This window comes from Macrotis lagotis, chromosome 6 (assembly GCF_037893015.1).
Source record: "Macrotis lagotis isolate mMagLag1 chromosome 6, bilby.v1.9.chrom.fasta, whole genome shotgun sequence".
NCBI classification, from domain to species: domain Eukaryota; kingdom Metazoa; phylum Chordata; class Mammalia; order Peramelemorphia; family Peramelidae; genus Macrotis; species Macrotis lagotis.
Window position 1 is genome coordinate 90777436 of NC_133663.1, and position 20514 is coordinate 90797949.

Consider the following 20514-nt stretch of genomic DNA (forward strand, 5'->3'; position numbering starts at 1 on the left):
CTGTCCAGCATATTCCCATGCCATCTAACTGCCTCCTAAATAGAAATTTCTTGTTTTCAGCATCTCTCAGTGGAAATCTCTCAGCCCTGCTTCACCCCCACCCCTTTCAAAAACTGTTGCAACAGAATGAAATTGAGGTCATTGGGAGGTATTGGTCTCATTCCTTAGCACTCTTGTCTAAGAATCCATAATTCAGCCAATGGGCAAATCACTTCACCTTTGGGGGCCCCTGTTTCAATAACTCTAAAATGAGGGTCTTGGAGCAGATGATATGGAAGGTTCCTTCCAGCTCTAAATGCTACAATCCCTGACAGTGGCCATTATTAGTAGCCTGAATAATGATAATATTCATGTCATGAAGTCATGTTTTCCATTTTTCTTCCAATTCTAAGCTGCGGGGGAAGTCCATGTTATTCTAAACTTGCACTGACTTCTTGCGTCTTCCAAGCCTGTGGATACTTCTCCACAGTCTTTATTTCTCTTAGGCTCCTTAATGCAAGGTGGGGGGACAAAAAGGCCTCATTTAGTGTGAACCCCCATTTTCAACAGCTGAGGAAACTCACAGAGTTGACAGAACTTGCCCCAAATCACAAAGACAATAAAGGGGGGGGGGATCCAAACCCAGATCCTCTGACTCTAAATCTAAATTTTATTTCATTTCTGATTCTGTTACTGACCTGCCCAACTTTAAAAACAGATATCAGCTGCTATTTCATCCTAGAATTATCCTTCTGCCCCGCCAACCCACCATCTCCCATTGGGGAGTTCCTCCCATTGTGTAAGAAAGGTCAGTCTTCATTCTACTTCTGTTTCAACTCCTGATTTTCTGGACTTCACGATGATACCCTTATTTGCCAGGTAACTTTCTCCTCTTCTCCTCCACCTACCCCCTGTTTCAGTTGATTTTTGAGGCTTCCATTAGAACGGAAGCTTCTTATTCCAAGATTTTTTACTTTGGGGTTTTTTTTTTTTGGCTTAAAATTGTATTCCCCCTCAATATTTCCTTCCCATTTTCCCATTTCCCTAAAGCACTTACCACAGAAAATTGCAAATTAAATCTTGTTTGCCTTTCATCCCCCAAACATCTCATTCCCCAACAGGCTCTGCTAAGGCGAGAATAGTATCTTCCCAAAGCTATGTTCTTCTCTCAACAAATAGCACACAATAAATAACATTTACTGTACATAAACCTATGTATTTAGTCCTATAATATTTCATTCTAAGAGTCTTAGAATTGGAAAAGACTTAAATATTGGGTAATCTAACTCCTTTATCTTACAATGAGGTAAACTGAGTCCTATGCATAATAGGTGATTTGTCCAAGGTCACACAGGTGAGTAAAGCTTTGAGCTGTGCCTTTATCTTTAAAGGTTATCCTCATTTTGCTATAGCACATTGCCTCCCTAGTGAACTAAACCAAACAGAACAAAAATGATAGCATTTTCATTTCCTCTTAGCACACACAGTCAGCAAATACATCCAAAGAATCAGAAAATATATGTTAGAAAGCTACTAAGGATTTTTCCCCCCTCTCAACTGTGTAGTCTTCTATAATCTTTCTTTCCAATGATTTTTTTCCTTCCTCCAGCCTGAGTGATCAATCAAGAGAAGTTTCCTGTGAACAAAAGAAATTTCACAATCATTCTAAGACCAGATTCCACTGAGATTCCACAGCCCCCAGAATTGGATAATAAAAACTGGGCTGAAAGCTCAACCACATCCATGAGCATCTTATCAGGGAGCCTGGCCCCGAACAGAGACCCACTGCAAATCTTTGTGGCAGGGGCAGGATGGTCTCCCCAAAACCAACACAGAAAGAATTCAGGAAGCTAAGCTACCAGACAGAATCTTAATCAGAGAATATTAGAACTAAAAGAAACCTTGACATCATTAATGTTGTTGAGTCCTCCTCCATGATTCTATTTGGGGCTTTTATATAGAGCTTTATCATTTCCTTCCCCAGCTCATTTTACAGATGAGGAACTGAGGCAAACAGGGTTAAGTGAATTGTCCAGGGTCACGCTGGTAGTGTCTGAAGTCAGATTTTAACTCAGGAAGTTGGCTACAAACCCAGTGCTCTATCCACTTCCCTATCTACCTGCCCCAGTATTAATATGTGTAATGCATTTTTACATTGTGCATTGATCCAATATACAGAGAGACATTGTAGGCTTCTATAAGTGTGAATTTTTCACCAACTAAGGGGTTTTGAAAGAAGCAACTAGACTGCATAATGAATAAAAATTCGGATTTGGAGCAGGAAGATCCATTTTGAATCCTGCCTCAGGCTTTTCCTAGTTGTGTGACTCTAGCAAGTCATTCAACCCATCTCAACCTCAATTTCTTCATCTGTTAAATGAGAATAATAATAACTATCTCCCAGGGTTGTTAGGAAGACCGGCTGAGAAAATATGCAGAATACTTTGCAAACTTTAAAATGCTAATTACTGCTGGCTATTTATCTCTTTTTTAGGCAAATACATTTTTTTACCTATATTAGAATTTTAAATTTTAAGAAGTAATTTTAATAAAATTTTAATAGTCATTTCAAAAAGTAATTATAATAAAAATTTTTAAGTAATTATAATAACAATCAAACTATATTAAAGCAGTTATAACCTAGGTTGTATGTGAAAGGCTACTTCCAGATTCAGCCCAAAGTAGCCTCAAAATAAACAGTCTGTAGATATTCCCGAACCCAGGACTTCTGGGAGGGCAGTACATGTTTTGTGGTCCAGACCTTTATACTTCATTGTTGAAAGTAAACATAGGAATATTAACCTCTTCACTCAAGTCCCATTACCTAGACACTCAGTTCTCAATAGTTTCCAATGCAATTAGTTTATACTCATTTCTTCATCCTAGGAAGAGGTTCAGATCTTAGGTATGACCTTGTTTCTCAATCCCATGCATGGGACAAAGTGCAAAAAAGCTCATGTCTGAATACTTCTCTCTTGGAAAGTCTGTACCCCTGATTCTTTCTATTCTTCTTCTTCCCCTCCCCAACTTTGTCTTCAAGGTAAAATTATGGGCCACCATGTCTTTCCTGAGCCTTGGCTGTTAGGTCTGCAATGAAGAAGAGCTAGGAACTGAGGAACTCAGGAAAATCAGAAGCAGAAGAATGAATATGGTAGAAAAGTTAATAAAGGAGAGACAGAAAGACAAAAGGGAAGGTAAAGAATTTCCCCCAAAAGTGGTCCAACAGGAATGCCAAGACTTTTCTTATGAGTGAGCACGGATGGCCACAGGAAGAATTTGACATCAGAACTTAGTACTTCAAGTCCAGGCACCAGAAAAAAATCAACTAGGTTGCAGTTTTAAAAGTGTGTCTATAGGTTGTGTGTCTGTGTGTGTGTGTGTGTGTGTGTGTGTGTGTGTTAGATACACAAGCATACATACATTTCCAATTTGAATTGGTTGGCCAGGTCCCCAGAGAGTAGCTAACTTCTCCTCCTCCTCAAGTTTCTAGGGGGAACTCTAAGGGACTAGGTTTCTAGAATTGCCGTTCATGAATCCCAATAGCTGTGCTTCCCATTAAAATCAGTCAGCCAAGGCTTTAATTAGCTTTTAGAAAAAGGATTTACTAAAGAAATAAAGTAGGAAGTACCAGTAGAGAATATTTCCTCCTGAATTAGGGGAATTCCCTTCCCTCATTCCCGCAAGGTGCCTAGAGAGTGTGCTCAGAGAAAGTACATTGGCAGATGAACAGAAAACACATATGGCCAAAGGGCCAACTCATAGAGTTTTCTTTCTCCATAGACGTCTCACGAAGTTTCCCTTAGGGATAGCTATCTGCTAGCTTTGGAGGATCTTCGGGACTTCTGTTAAGTCTACAGTCAGTACTTCTATCTACATGAGGGATCTGACTCTGTGAGTTTGTCACCTTCAGGTCTTTCCACATCTATCTGCAGGCACTATACCTCTGCCTCTCCATTGGCCAAGGCTACCTCATCTGAGCTCTGGAGTACCTATATCACTATGCACGCTTACCATTAATCTTGCAAAATTCTAAACTGACTCGTTTGAAATAAATGGCCAGGGGTGGGACTGAATCTTTCAGACAATCACAAGATAGTTCTTATGCTGTGTCATTTTTCTTTAACCAATAAAAGCACTTTATTCCCCTCCAGCTGATTCAAGATTTCTTTGAACTTTTGATTGATTGATAGTTGAGGAGAAGAGGGGGAGGAACTTATATGACTACATACATTATTACACTGACATAATTTAGAAAGTGATAATATATATGTGGTTATATATTTAAAAATGTATAGTCTTAGAACCCTTTGGTGGTAGAACTATGAGATGACGTGCCAATGAAGGTGGGATATCTTTCTTGCCATATTATGCACTAGATTGGGGAGAGACCCCATAGCTTAGACAGAGCTTCCTAATGAGATGTGACAATTCCAAAGGCTAAACCAGTTTGATTTATACTGACTCCTTATCCTAACATGATGAATGGCATGCAGATTTCAGGGTCTGTGGTAAAATTAGAAAAGAATAAGGCCAACCTAGATAAGAAGCAGTACCATCACTGATCACTTAATAACAATAATAGATAGCACTTATATAGCATATTAAATGAGATCGCATATTTGAAACTTAGAGAAATCTTGTGGGATATGTTTTGTTCCGGTGTTTCTTCATGAGTCCATTTGAGGTTTTCTTGACAAAGACACTAGAGTGATTTGCCATTTCCTTCTCCAGATCATTTTACAAATACTGAAATTGAGGCAAACAGGATTAAGGAATTTGCTCAGAATCACCCAGCTAAGAAGTGCCAGGTCTTCCTGAATCCAAACCCAATGCTCTTTCCACCTAGCTGTCTCTTACAAGCCCCACTCATTACGTTTACAAGACAAGCATATGATCCCACAGGTCCCATCTGTATTCAAGGCCATGGATGATCTCAGTAACTGGGACCCTTCTAGCCCAAAGACCTAAGCACCAAGGATATCTAGAATGAAACAGCATAGCGACCTACTTTTCTTTACCTAGAAAACAGGGCCCTAGAAGTTTACTCTCTGCAGCAAATTTTTAATAAGTCTTTCATTTGTTTAAGCCTACACTTTGACTAATTGGATGTGAGGAAAGATCCTCTGGAGCCTCAGAGTAAAGTCTGAGCTTGCCCTGGAGCCTGGTCTTCTCAATATTTATGTTTAGAATTAAATACCTCATGCAAAAATAATGCCTTTGACTCCTGAGGCTCTCTCTGCTTTTTCAGAAAAATACTCCAGCCAAAGCTTCAGGGTATCCATTTTACCACCAAAAGGAAAATCACTCCGATTAGTAAATGTGAAGGTAAATTATTCTTGGCTGCTTCATAGCCGCAAGTTGTCCTTCCTTTGATTAGCACCGGAACAGTCAGGCTGAGTTGTTTGGTTTGGATTTTTCTAATGAAAGAGAGAAAAATCAATTTTATTAAAAATGTTTGGAAAACAAAATCATGATTAGGGAGCCTCAGAAGTTCAATCTTGGACAGAAAGACTCTACAGTTTTGTTTTGTTTTTTACTCTACAGTTTTTAAAAGCAGTATAGTGGAAAGATTTCTCATTAGAAGACTGAGTTTAAATATGGTCATGATATGGAGGCAGTGTGGTATAATGGAAAGAGCTTTGGCTCTTAAGTTCAAGGATTCAAATTCTGTTTCTAGCATAACTACCAGATGAATTTGGACAAGTTCCTTCATATCTTGGCACCTTTGTTTCTCCTGTCTGGGAAATGAGATGATGAGACTTAAATGTCTTAGGAGATGTCTAGGTCTATGATCCTTCTTTCTTATGTTTGTGACTTTTGACAATTTTCTTTATGTCCCTGTGCCTCAGTTTCTCCATCTGCAATATTACAGAATTAGACTAGATAACCATTAGGATTTCCTCTGGTTCTAAATCTTATGATCTGACTTAAGTGGAAACTCTACCTAGTTAATTAGGGCAAGAACTGGGACTAATGAAACCATAAAGTCTTCTCTGCTGAACCCAGAGAGAATGAGCTAACCGCTCCTCAGTGACCTGTTAAAGAAATCGGTGACAGTGGGCTGGGAGGGCAGGTACACAACAACACAAATTTAAAGGATCAAAATTCCAGATTCCCCATTTGTGACTTCACCACCTGCAGCGATGATTAATTGCCAGCTGCCTCCAGTGCACCCCTTGCCTAAGTAAGGGATGACCCAGTCTCACTCACAAGTGGCAGGACAGACCACAAATCAGCTAGAACACCCACAAATACTCTGCTGGGGTTGTTCGACCTGTATCTGTGTGGAATGCCAAGTGTTGCATAATTTATATTGAAAACCCACTCCCATACATCTATGAAAATACTTGCTCCGACCTTCGCTCCCAATCTCAGCTGCATTAAACGGGACCATAAATCATGAGTGTGCAGGCTTCCAATCACAACCTAGCTTTGCCGAAACCCGTTGACAGTCTGAGTAGGATGAGTTCATGCATTGCTTGGAACAGGTTATAAAAATTATACATATTTTAAGATAACACTTCAAAAGGCTCCTCCTTTTAAATCATGATCAGTTGTGTGCCTGGGTGAGAAGGGAACATAGAAATAAATGGAGTGATCAGTTTACAAAGACCATTCCATTTATCTATGCCTTTAAAATACTACCTTCACAAACAAATTCAAATATTGCAATAGATTTAGCCTCATCTTAACACCTGTTTCATTGTTTCACAACAGTGCAATATTAAGAAGCTGCCTTTAGTGTCTTCATCCAGAAGCAAAGTTTTGGATGCAGGTGAATGACAAATGCAAACTCCTCTTACCCACCCTAATAGGAAATGTCTTAAATTTAAATTAAAAGAGAGAAGGAAATGTCTGAAGATCCCTTTTAGAAGTTGGGTTGATTATCAGGATCTCAGAGAAATTTGGGAGGATTTATTTGAACTAATGCAGAATGAAATTAGTAGAACCAAAAAGCTAAAATTAGTACAATTTAAAAAAATCTAAACTTAATGACTAAAACAATGTAAATGAGGTCACTCTTGAGAATGAGGTGAATTCTTGAGAAAGTAACAACCAAGGAGGATCCTGGAAAAGAAATAAACACTCCTCCCTCCTGGCAAAGAGGTGGAGGACTATTGGTATGGGATATTGTATACATTGTCAGATAAGTTTTCAACAGCTAATGCTTTTGTTTTTCTTTGTCACAAAAGAGTTCAATCTAGAATCAAACTAGAAAATGACTACAATAAAAAGACAAAAGACATCCATAAGTATTATTCTTCTAAAGACATATGTGGAGAAGATTCCTAGTGAAAATATTGGCAGAAGTCAGATCTACCTAGCCATTCTTCTAAAATAAAAATAGCTGACATTTACTTTAAATTTTTATCTCTTTTTAAAAAAAATCATTTTCTACAAAAAAAAAATGGTTGGTGAAAACTACCATTGCATGATGTTGGAAAAACTACTGTGAGGCTCTAAATTTCAGAAAAGTTCCCAACTTACATTGGTAAAGGAATTTTCCACACCTATGAGTTCCTTAGAGCTAGAACAAATCTTAAAAGTATTGAATGTTACTCCTTTCCTTCTACAAAGTAGAGAATGAAGGCAGAGAGTAATCAAGCGACTTGTCCAGTGTCACATAGCTAGTAAGTATTCATGTAATGACCCAAGACTTTGCAGCTCCAAGTCCGGCACCCTACTTGCTACATTGCAATAACCTAATGTTTATGGAAAGAATGCATTTCTTAATTGATCCTCATAACCACCCTACAGATTATATCCATTTTACACAAAATGTAAAAACTGTAAGTCACTTGCTCCTGGTACACAGCCACAAAATGATAGTCAGAATTCAAATAATAGTCATATAACCTTATGACTCCCAATGCAAAGTTCTTTCCAGTTCATCATTCTACCATTATTTAATTTTTTTAATTTTACTTTTCCAATTACAACTTATGAAAGTTTTTTAACATTCATCCACATGCATATTTATCAGCTACATGATTTTCTTCCACCCTCCCTTTGCCACCCCCAGTGGTGAACAATTTAGCAAACATTGTGCACGTACATTTGTATTTAACAAATTTACGTATTAGTCATTTTCTGTAGGAGGAATTAGAACTAAGGGAAAAGAAAGAAAATCATGAGATATGAAGGTAAAACCTAAGAGGAAATTTTTAAAAGGTGAAAATAGTGTTCAGATTCAGTGGTTTTTTTCCCTTTTGTTCTCTTCATCTGGATGTGGATGGCTGCCATATTCTTTTAAGAATATACTGAGGAAAAGCAAAATTCCTTAGTCTATAATAATGACAAGATATGAATATCTATAAACAGATTGTATGTCTGATGTTGGAAGATGTCAGGGTAAAAAAATGCTGCTAGGCTTCTGTGCTTTCCAGTATATGAATCTCATACCCCAAGTTAAGAAACTTCTCAGGGAGAACACACATTTGGAGGAACCACTGGAGGCCTAGATGGAATGTCACTGAACCACAATAACCATGGCTCAGGATGATATGAAACAGTTGAAAAGGCCAAAATGTCAAAAAAAAAAATCTCCATGGTCACATATTGATTTAGAAAATCACAAATGCACATTATCTCTGTCATAGTGTACTTTTTAGTATTTTTGTTAAAAATTTCTCAATTACACTTTAATCTGATTTAGGCACTTGGGAGTTTGGGTGGCCCTATTTTGTTAATGAGTTTTGGCATTTCTGGTGAAGACGTAGAGAGGATCCTAAGTGAGCAGTGTATTTCAGTCATTCTATGAGATGTTTGAACCATGCCTTATTTAAGGCTAAAAAACTCTGTAGGGTATTAACAAAATTATCACTGTTTGAGTGACATCAGTGAGAGTTTGAGTAATGTAAAGAGGTTTTAGCTACAATAAAAAGGCGGGTCTGGTCACCACCCCTAGAACATCAGCATTTTTTGGACCAATAGCCTATTCCAAGAATTAATAGAATACCATAAAGTGGAAATTTAATACTGGACTTGACTGAGAGTTACCATTTGTTAATAAGTTAATTATCATTTATTAAATGAGCTTAGTATTAAATGAACATAGTAGGTACTGTGCTAAACACTGGAAATTTTAAAAAGGCAAAAAAATGTTCTTTTACTTTAAAAGCTCAAATTCTAATGGAGGAGAGAATATGAAAGCAACTATGTACATATAGATTATAAAGTGAGGGATCTTAGAGATAAGGTTTGGAGAGATAAGGAGAAGAAAGTTGAATTACCTGAAAGGGTTGATATAACTGAATGACTGCCCATCTTTGAAAAGACTTGATATACATGAGGAAAGACCCACAAAAGTGTTTGATTAGCTTCAAGAGGCTTATGAAACTGTCAATTGACAAGTGACTATTTTTCAGATCATCCATTAAGTTCATGGGTCTCTCAGCAAAGAGTGAATACAGATCTCCAGAAGATAAAAATGTTTGTTATATTTGACTGTATCTAAAGAATCTTAAGCACTCAAGACTTTTCTAGGATTTCGTGGTTTTGACAAAAATGTAAAGAAAATATGCTATTATTTGGCTTCTCTATTATCTCACTCGATTACGTGGCTAAGAAGATTCAAGGCAGAAACATACAATGTCCCCCACCTTATATCATTTGGACATCATAGAATGAAAAAATATGAATAAGGTTTGAAGGACTTGGTCAACTTTCTAACACATAGGTTAATGATGAATTAGATAAACCTGATGAGGATAAGCTAGAAGCCTTCCCAGTAAGATCAGATGTGAAACAAGGATGATGATAATTACCAATAATATTCAAAACTGTGTTGAAAATTGTATTGAAATCCTAGCAAAATATAAATAGCAACAAAAGAAGACAAAAATAGAAGGCATCAGAATATGGGATGAAGTTATAAAACTATATCTTTTTGAAGATAATATGATGATAGACTTGGAGTTGGGTAAGCAAAAGATATGATGATAGACTTGGAATTAGGTAAATGATATCAGGCTATCTTGTAACGAGAGAGTGATGACTACAGAAAAAAAAACTCCTTAAATTTGTCACTAGAGGATTTGTTGACAATAAAACTCATTGTTCTATTGGAATCCTTGGCTTTTAAGTGTGAGGAGTTAATGACCACTCCAGTAGTTTTGCCAAGAAATCTCCAAATGAGGTCACAAAGTGTAGACATAACTGAAATGATAATATATATGGTACAATTATGAATTAGTGTTTGTTTCATCCACTGTGGCTAGCCTCGTGCTATTCCAATATGAGTTCCCCACATTAGGTATTTTTATGTGGATTATGCTATGCAATTGGAATGATTGTGATAACTATATATTTTTTATTTTGTTATATTTCTGCCAATAAGCATTCAAGTGCCAAAGTACATTGCTATCTACTAGAGATATAAAGAAAGGCAAAAAACAGTCCATGCCCTCAAGGAACTTACAATTTTAAGAGGGAAGAACAGAAGGAAATGAAAGGGAGAGGAGGTACCTGGTATAGGGACAAGATGGAAAAGTCCAGAGGATTGAGGCTAGATGGGAAATTTCTACAGATGCCCTAATACAACCTAGGTAATTTGTTGGAACTGCAATTTTTTTCCAATAGGGGAAAGAAAGTAGAATGACTCAAAAGTCTTAGAGGTTTGTTGCCAGTTAGTCCACAAGACTTTATGAAGCATTTTTTGTATTCTAGATGCTAACTGTTAAGGATTTAAAAGGGCAAAAACAGTCCTCTCAAAGAACCACATTCTAAACAAGAAGGCAAAAACAAACTACCTAAGCATGGAGATGGTATAGTTAGAAAAGGGAGAAGGTAATTTAAGAAGGAAAGACATCAGTATTTTAGAGGAGGAGTGTTAAGGGGGAACAGGAAAGACCCCCCTGCAGAGGGTGAAACCTGAGATGATCTTCCAGGAAGTCAGGGGCATCACAAGTTGCAGAATATTTCAGGTATGAGGAGATGTAGCATCACATGCGAGGAAAGCAACTAGCTAAAGCATAGACTATATTGAGAGGACCAGAGTATATAAAAAGACTAAAAAGAAAAGACCAGACCAATTTATTAAGAGCTTTAACCAAAAGGATTTTATTTGATCATACAGGTAATAGAGAATCACTGGAGGTCATTGAGCAAGGGAGAGGCATGGTCAGAAGTACATTTTAGAAAAAGAAGTTTTGGTAGCTGAGTGGAAGGTGGATTGGAGTGATAAGAACCTTGAGACAAGTGACCAGGAAGGAGTTTAGAATAAAACCAAGCAAGATGTGATAAGATCTATCAATGAAGTCATGGGAACTGATGAGATTGCCAAGTGAGATAGGTTAAAGAAAGAAGAAAAAAGGACCCTGAACAGAATCTTGGGATATCTTGTGCTTAGGGAGTCAAGAAGAACCAGCAAAGGAGAATGAAAAAGAATGATTAGATAGGAAAGCAGTAGCACAAAAACCCAAAGGGAACAGAACATTCAGAAGGAGTATCATTATTAGATTTGATTATTAAGAAATGGTAACTTTGGAGAGGGAAATTTCAGTTTGATGATGAGGTTGGAAGCCAGAATATAGAAGATTTATAAGAGAATGAGAGGAAAGGAGCTATAGATATCAAATGTAAATTACTTTCTTAATGAGTATAACCAAAAGGTAAAGAGAGACAGGATAGCCAATGGGGATGATCAGATTATGTGTGGTGTTTAAGGATAGGTAAGGCATGTTTGTAGATAGCAAAGAAGGAGTCAGTTAATAGGAAGATATTAGAAATAAGGGAAGGGGGGCGGCTAGGTGGCACAGTGGATAAAGCACCAATCCTGGAGTCAGGAGTACCTGGGTTCAAATCCGGTCTCAGACACTTAATTACCTAGCTGTGTGGCCTTGGGCAAGCCACTTAACCTCGTTTGCCTTGCAAAAAATAAAAACTAGAAATAAGGGAAGGGGTAATTATAGTGGAGTCAATTTGCTGGAAAAGTAAGTAGGAGATGAAATCAAGATGTAAAGAAAATCACTTTCTCAAGGAAAAACATTATCTCTTTTCTTGAGACCAGAGTAAAAGAGGTGATACTAGGGAAAGACATCTGAAAGATGAAAGATGTGGAAGAGGGAAGAAGGAGGAGCCCTTAGAAAATTGTATCTCCTCTTATTTCACCAAAGTAATTGATATTGAATTGGCTCATCAAGGAATCAGAAAAAGAAAGAAAGAAGGTAGCCAGTGTAGAGGTATCAGTAGCACTTGTGTGACAAAGGCAGAAATTTAGAACAAAGTAATTGAGGATGATGGTAATATCTATCCATTCCTATTCTTACCTTTCACTACTTATTTATTTGTAGGGGAGATCCAGAGGATCTTGGGAACCTGAGGAAAAACTGTGATGTTTGTGACATATAGTTCTTTGTGTTTTGTTAGAAAATATATGTGTATACACACATGTAGATATAATCTGTATTTATACATGTATGTAGAAATGGGAATGTATGCACATATATACATATACCTACACCTATATGTGTATATGGTTTATATATATATAATATATATATAGTGTACATGTGTATGGATACATGTGTGTATCTATCTCAAAATTGCCATAAATATATAGATATGTAAATAAATTATATACAATGGCTATAACGTTTGAAAGTAAATGAATATAAGCCAGGATTCAGTGATTAGGAAATAAAGGGGGGTTTCTAATCCTAAATCAAAGACTTGGCCATGGCTCCTACTAACAGGAGGAGATAAGTTCAAAGATAGATTAAATATCCGTTGACTCTAACTAGTAGGGCCCATTGTGCTAATTCGAGGCGACCTCTTCCACTGACATGATTCTCAAGATTCTGCAGAGGGCAGAAATATCTTGGCAGAGCTAGTATGCTAATGATACCTACTTGTATCTTTTACATCTCTTAATTAGGATGACATCCATTTTAGAGAGAAGTAAGTAGAAGAATAGACATCCTTGCTTCATCCTGAGGAAAGAGAAGTAAGGTCGAAGGTGCTACTTCCAGTTCTAAATGATGGCATACAAATACCTGTCATGGATCCTAGTCAAACTGAGGTAAATGAAACTCAACAAGGAGAAACCCATACAGTATCTATAGACTAATGTTGGAATCAAAAAGTCAAGAGGTAACCTAAAAAGCAGAATGCATGGAGTCCAATTGCTAACACAAATTCATCACTGAACAAGTTTCTGGGAATGCAAAATCTTTTTGACTTGTCTGGCTGACATGATCTTTTCAATATCTCAAAATGCCACTTCTCTGGTGGGGTTGGAACCTATTAGGAAAAAAAGAATTTCAACAAGTCCAGGACAGTTATAAATGACCAGATAGGGGAAAGATCTAAGAATAAAAAAAAAAAAGATTTGGATGCTTTCAACTCTCAGATAGACAGTTCTGTGAGCACAAAAAACAAATTCTATGCAGTGTTTAGAAAAGATAAATGCAGTGCTCCTATGTCAAACTGACTAAACGTAGAAATGTAGAATCCTGTCTGGAATGCAGAGGGAAATGTGGCAAAAAGGAAAAACTAGTCAACTTTCTAAGGAGTAAAAGGATTATAGTGGAAATTCATACATAATAAAATCACATTAATTATATAATGTCCCTCAATATTCCATTGATTTGATTAGATTGATGAGACTGGGGTATCAAATTATGCTCCCCACATGTATAGATGGGGATATATATAATTCCCTCACATAATAAAGCAAACCAGTTTCCTGGTGCTCTGAGACCAGTAACATAGTAATGACTATCAAATGTTTGTATATGGACAAGGATTGAAATACTTTAAGTGAGAAATCATATTCGGCTTGTAAGGGATTTCAACATAACAAGAAATCATTCTTCAATTATATAAAGTAATAGGAGAGGACCAAATGTCTATTTTTGATAAATAGGGAGGGAAAACTGATTAGAGAGGAGTATGAAAAGAAAAGGAATTCTTTTAATATTTTTAACCTCTCTAGTCAAATAGAAAAGCAGTATAGTGTGATCAGATAGCAGAGCTAGGGAGCCCTGGGATAAGAGGATGGGAAGCCAAACTAGAATAAAGAAGAAAAGAGTGGAAAAGTGCTTTATAAAACTCCATGTATTCAAGTCAGCAGGACCTGATAACATGAATCCTGGTGCCCCTGAGGCTGTTGCAAAGGCGCCAGTCCCAGAATATTAGAAATGGAAAAATAAGGGGTCCATCTTTATAAAAGATAAAAGGGAGACCCTGGCAATTACAGATTACAGATTAAATCATAGCCATGTTTAGAGCTGGAGGGTGTCTTATTGTCCTCAGTCCCAGGGGGTGAGGGAAAAGACAGGGTGTGCAAAAAAAAGCAATAGGAAGACAATCATCAGCTCTGAGGAAATGGAAGCATAAGCAAAAGGGTATATAAGCCAGTCCAGGGGCAAAAGCAGAAATCTTCAAAATCCTCTAATTCTGTTGGGGAGGAGTACAAAGCAGAAAGGTCTGGGGAAAGATCAAGGTCAAGGGCAGGAGGGGGTGGATTCTTTACTGAGCAGCATCAGAAGAACCATATTAGGAGAGAAGCTTGGACTTCAACTAATGACAATTTGCTTCATGCAAAGAATCATCCAAAGTCAGCATCATTTTATGGGGTGCTACATAACTTAGAGGTATCAGGACAAAATGCAGAGAGATGCATTTGGAGCCAGAAGGAACCAGGTTTAATTTTACCTCTGCCAAAAACTAGTTGTGAGACCATTACAAAATTGCTTCACTACTCTGTGATTCTGGCAGACAGCTTCTTGCGATTTATCTCTTAAGTTATAGATGAGAATGAATCATGGATGTTTAATATATTAGAGCAGCCAAGTTCAATATTCTCCCTTTCCCCATAATTCAGCTAAAGACAAAATGATTTAATTGGTAATATAGTTATGGGCTCAGAAGGAAGAGAGCTAAGAGATTATTTGGTCGAGGTGTTCTTAACCTTGTCTGGGTCATGGTTCCTTTTGATCAGATGTTAAATCTGGGGACCCCTTTTCAGAATAATGGTTTTAAATGTCTAAGTTAAATTGTAGAAGATTATAAAGAGAGAATAATCATAATGAGATAATGATGTACTTTTTCTCATCATAGTTAATAGATCCCCTGAAATCTAGGCTAGATATGATCCTTGGGGGTCAATTAACGCTATGTAAAGAACTCCAAAAAAAGGTTAACTATTTCCTTTTATGGTTGAAAGGGAAAAAATGAGACCCAGAGAGAACATGGTCAGAGAAATATCGGCCATATAAATCATGTTTTTGACCAAGGCAGATAAACTATGACCACCTGAATCAATACTATGTTCTTCTACTTGGACTTTCCCTGCTATGGTTAAATTTGCCTTCTTTTGTTAACTAGTCAATGTTATTAGACAAGTATTGCAATTTCAAACCTGATATTACCAACTGATCCTGAGCCATGACTGACTTATAACACACACCTGTGGTCACACTGATAGGTTTTAGTGGAGTAATAAATAAATATCCAAATTGCTGAACTCCTGGCTCAGTTCTCTTACTCTCTGCTATGCTATTGGTTCAGTTGAACCGAAGAAACATACTCAAAGAGATCTTTAGCTAATCAATTTTCAGTTCCCTTAAATAACATTAGGTATGAGGAAGCCTCCAACTTGGCTCTATGAAGAACACATTGTGCCAGACCAATTTAATTTCCTTCTATGAGAGGGTGACAGACAGATACCAGGAAATAATTGACGTAATCTCTCAGAATTTGCCAGTGTTTTCCTTCTGTCCCCCAAGACATTTTCATGTAGAAACTTAAGGTTTTATGGGCAGAATCTGTGCTCCTCAGAGTAGGGGGCTTTGGAAGGAAGGGGGGAAAAAGCCAGGATGCTGTCCACCCTATTGGAGAAGTGGGGTATGGGGAGAAGGAGGAAGAAGGAAAAGATTAAAGGCAGTTGAGTTCAATATGTCTCTAAGGTAAATGTAAGAAAGATGAACAGTCAGCGCTAAAAGGATAAGGGATCTGAGTCATGCTGTTTGCAATGAAAAGGTCTATCGATCCTATTGGTCTCCAAACAAAGGTTTGGCCCCTGTTGTATGATCAATCAATCAGAATGTGGCAAAATGGGCAGTATCCATCACTTGCTTACAATAGCCAGTCTTGGGTCTTTATCTCTAAAACAATCTCATTTCTATTTTACCCATTACAATCCAACATTCTTCCACTCACTTCACTCTCTGGTGATGATGTGCAAGTAACTAACTTACTCTTTTCTGAGTCTAACTGGATTGTAACCTAACCCAGAATAGGCATTCACAATAGCAGAAGAGGCACCACCAGGAGAATGCTAAAACCTAAAAGCATTAACAAAACTCAAACTATGTCCTGGCTAGCTAGGAAATCTGGCCATTAGAGATGTTAACATAGTGAGAGTTTAGACAAAGATGAAATATCTATTTCAACTACCCCATAAAGTTGTCTTTGCCATTCAGAAATGTGCAATATGTGATGGGCTGCTGTTTTCATGGGATCTTGAGTTTAGTGATAGAAAGGACATATTTCTGCCTTTGTCAATGCATACTAATGAGCCTTCTGTGTTTTATCCATTTTCAGGGACAGAAGACATTAACATCTATACTGACCTGATACTATTTATATTTAAGCATGAATATGCATTTATACAATATGTACGTATGTATATTGTATTTATATATCAAAGCTTTAAAGAATTGCCCACTTTTATTATTTATTATCCACTTTCCGTGAGAACCTAGCCTTGAGTCATCCCAAACTTTTAGAAATTCCTTCAGATTCTCTCTGGCATTCAAAGTCAAGCCCCATCTTTGTCTTGGGCAGAGAATAAAAGGTAACATCTGAGGTTAAGTAACTTGTCTGTGGTCACACAGTTCATGTGAATTTAATTCAACAAATTTTGTTGTGTGATGTTCACTGGCAAAGTAGCTAAGACTATTCAGTAGTTGAGAACAATAAATATTTCAAATATATAGGCAACTAATAGAATTTGAACAGCAGAATATAAAGGTTAGAAAGTCAGATCACTAATTCACCACAGAAACAAAGAGAATAAGGGTCCTAGATCACCATTTAGAATATAAATAGATTAAAAAAATGTGCAGGGGCAGCAGTGGATAAAGCACTGGCCTTGGAGTCAGGAGTACCTGGGTTCAAATCTGGTCTCAGACACTTAATAATTACCTAGCTGTGTGGCCTTGGGCAAGCCACTTAACCCCATTTGCCTTGCAAAAACCTAAAAAAAAAATGTGCAGACCCCTGGGTCCTAAAAAGGCACTTATTTAAATGAAACACATCTGGCACACATAGGATTTTGTGTTATGTACAGTTCAGTCCCTGACTTGAAAGTTCCATTTAATCCAATAATAGGTTATTTAAAGCATAAAAGAGGGGAAAATAAAGGAAAGAAAAAGAAATAGGAGAGGAGAGAAGGGAAGGGGGGAAGGAAAGGAAAGGAAAGGAAAGGGAAAGGGGAGGGAAGGAAAGAAGAGGGAAAGGAAAAGGGAAGGGGAAGGAAAGAAAAGGAAAAGGGAAGGGAAGGAAAGAAAAGGAAAGGGGAAGGGGAAGGAAAGGGGGAAGAAGAAGGGGGAAGAAGAGGGAAGAAGGGAAAGAGGAAGGGAAAGGGGATCAGTCTTTGATTAGAAAATGGTAGGCATGCATAGTGGATAAAGCACCAGCCCTGGAGTCAGGAGTACCTGGGTTCAAATCCGGTCTCAGACACTTAATAATTACCTAGCTGTGTGGCCTTGGGCAAGCCACTTAACCCCATTTGCCTTGCAAAAACCTAAAAAAAATGGTAGGTATTATCTTCTTTTTAATACTTGAGATGTACATTCCTTATAGTCAGGGACTATTTAATTTTCATGTTTATACTCCCAAAGTATCTCAATATCCTGATCCCTGTCTTCACAAATTCATCTTCTTGCAAGATTGAATTAATTCTGAAAGACCTCTTTTCTCAATCTGGGCTGTCACTGGGGCCCTCTCTCCCTCTGATCTGAGAAGGTGGAAAGTAGAGAGAGAGGAGATTTTCATCATCCTCCACTTAAGGAGGGTGCCCTGAGCATAATCCAGCTATAAGACTTCAATGTGCTACCTTCCCTTGCTCTCCCCACCTTCAGTTTTTCAACTTTTTATGTATTGTCTTTCTCCATTAGATTGTGAACTCCTTGAGAGCAAGGACTGTCTTTAACTTCTCTTTTTATTCCCAGAGTTTATTTAGCACAGTCTCTTACAGATATAATAAATGTTTATTGACTGACTGACTACCTATTATTTAGTAGATGGTCAAAACACCCTTAGTGACTGCAATTTATTGCCCCAAAGCATCTTTTCCTCCTTCCAAAACAAACCTGGGAACTATAAAAAACAAAATCATCAAAACCTTTTTATACAAATAAAATCAGATTTAAATGATTAGAGAAATGTGGGTAGGCAGGGTCATTATAATAATCTCTCCACTGTGATATTCCCAGATCATAAGTTTGCTTACAATCCAAATGGTCATTTGAGTGTTATGGAATCTAGCTCATATAAGGAAGACAGTAAGAGTATCTCAGTTCCAAAAGGGTCATTTGGGGGAATCACTAAATAGAAAGCATTATAGAGCGTTGAAATTCTTGAGAGAAAGTTCCTCTTGAGTTATATATGGACTATGAGAAAGGGATGTGTCATTTTCTTGCTAAAGGTTTACTCTCTCTAGTGATATAACTCGATCAATAGGTCACCTTAAAATGACTTTTGTTAATGATGTAACAAAGTATGAATAAAGATTACCCTTTTGGGGGTCATCAAAGTTTGGGTAGGGAGTCAAACAATCCTACCTCCCTGATTTAGGGTTTTTAAAGGTGTTGATGCCATCCAGTCCCTCAAGGAAGAACATAATCTATGAAACTAACTGTGGGAGTAGAGCAATATGAACCACTAAATCTGGATGAAACTAGAGGATCCAGCTTTCTATTTCTCCTGACTTATGTGAGTCTTTCTTATGTATTTAATGATTCAATTTTTTAGAAAGAATCTCAGTACATTCCTGGCACTTGCTTTTCATTTTATTGACCCAGTTTCTAAACAGAGCTAATTTTCTCTCTCAATTACGTATTTGTGCATTTGAATGTTTGACCTGGCTTTGGGGCTTTGCAGTTCAGATCCCACTATTCTATAAGACAACATCATCCTGTACTCACATACCGAAGCATAATCTGTTTTCCATATTTGCTATCACCAATAAGGGACTGGTTGCTTTAATCTCATCTGATTGGGTTGTAGTCTTAAAAGAAGTGTGAAAAAATGTTCCAGCAGCAAATCTGGTTAATGATCTATCACCTGGTCCAAATCCCAGGGAAAAAATAATCTCCCCTCAATTTTAAAGATGAAGAATTAAGAATGCTTCTGCCTGAAAGGATGTTCATGTATTCTTGGCTCTTCCAGAGCTAAGACAGGATGCAGCCTCCTCCCACTGGAGTCAGAGCTGAATGAAGTCCATGGGAGGTATGGGCCTATGTTTATAAATGCATTCACTGGAAAAACAAACTGCACCTTTCTATCAAGAAAGAGATTTGTGTTCCCCTGGTAACTGTGAGGTCACAGACCTTAACTAACTATAGCTGGCTGGGTAACTAGTTTCCCGTGGAGTTACAAGCCCACAAGGAATGTTCGGTGTCACTCGGGCAGCCCTGTCTGAGCTCCACTATCACTTTGAGCTCTGAAGTCTCTCACCTAAAGAAAAACCCCTTGGGGAGGTAGAAGGGTTGCTATTTAAAAAAAATCTGTTCCCAGGAGGTGTGTAATACAGTAGTTGGAACAAGAAATCTCTCCTCTGGCTTTTGCTCCTCCCTAGAGTGACTAGGATTTATAGACCTCCCGCATCCTGGCTTCTGAGGTGGAGACAGAAGCTGCATCTCTGTCCTTTCCTCTCCCCTGGTTCCTTTGGCCCTTCATTTTCTAAGCAACATAACCTAGCATTCACAGGGACTAAAATCAAAACAAAGCTGAACTTTTCTGCAAAAGGACAAGAGGGAATTTGGAAAATCTTCAAAAGATCCTTCAAGCTCTCTTTGAACTCTCAAAGAGCAATCTTTCAAGGCCCTTCCATAGTCCGCCTGGATTAAAAAAAAAACACTAAAGAATGACTCAGAAGAATCCTCCATCGGTGCTTAAGAACAAACCTCTTATCCTCAACTCTTACCATGTTTTCCTCCCTTTTAGCTTCTGTAAGAGAAATAGTCTTATTTCAAGCATGTCCATCATCACACACCAGGAGCCGAAGTAGGCAGAGTGTAGCTTAATTATAAAGGAGACATGGAGGATGCTTCATCAACAAGTTAGCCTGATCTATTAGGTGATAGTATAATCCATTATTGAAGCAGTCAACCTTTCCATGGCTCAGATTGATAAAATGGTAATTCTAACAAAGAAATGATCATCTTTTAGTGAATGGATAAATCATAACAAGGGAACCCAGAGGTCATCTTGTTCAACTCCTTCATTTTATAGATGAGGAAACTGAGGCCCAAGGAGGGTTAAGCAAGTGACCTGGACAAAGTCATATGACATCAAACCCAAGTC

General features: G+C 37.7%; 1 protein-coding gene and 1 long non-coding RNA gene across 3 annotated transcripts in view; one reads left to right on the forward strand and one right to left on the reverse strand.

Moving 5' to 3' along the window:
* Nucleotides 1-1462: 1462 nt before the first annotated feature.
* LOC141491096 (uncharacterized) lies at nucleotides 1463-19438 on the reverse strand. Its single transcript, XR_012469457.1, has 3 exons — nucleotides 19138-19438; nucleotides 5177-5396; nucleotides 1463-1615 (listed from the first exon to the last, which is right to left on the reverse strand). It is a non-coding gene; the product is annotated as an uncharacterized LOC141491096 (long non-coding RNA).
* Nucleotides 18780-20514, forward strand: part of ERICH6B (glutamate rich 6B) — a 110503-nt gene continuing 108768 nt past the window's right edge. For both annotated transcript variants that reach the window (XM_074191695.1, XM_074191696.1), the window contains exon 1: nucleotides 18780-18921. The gene's annotated coding sequence lies outside the window, so the exon portion shown is untranslated. The remainder of the gene's footprint in view (nucleotides 18922-20514) is intronic.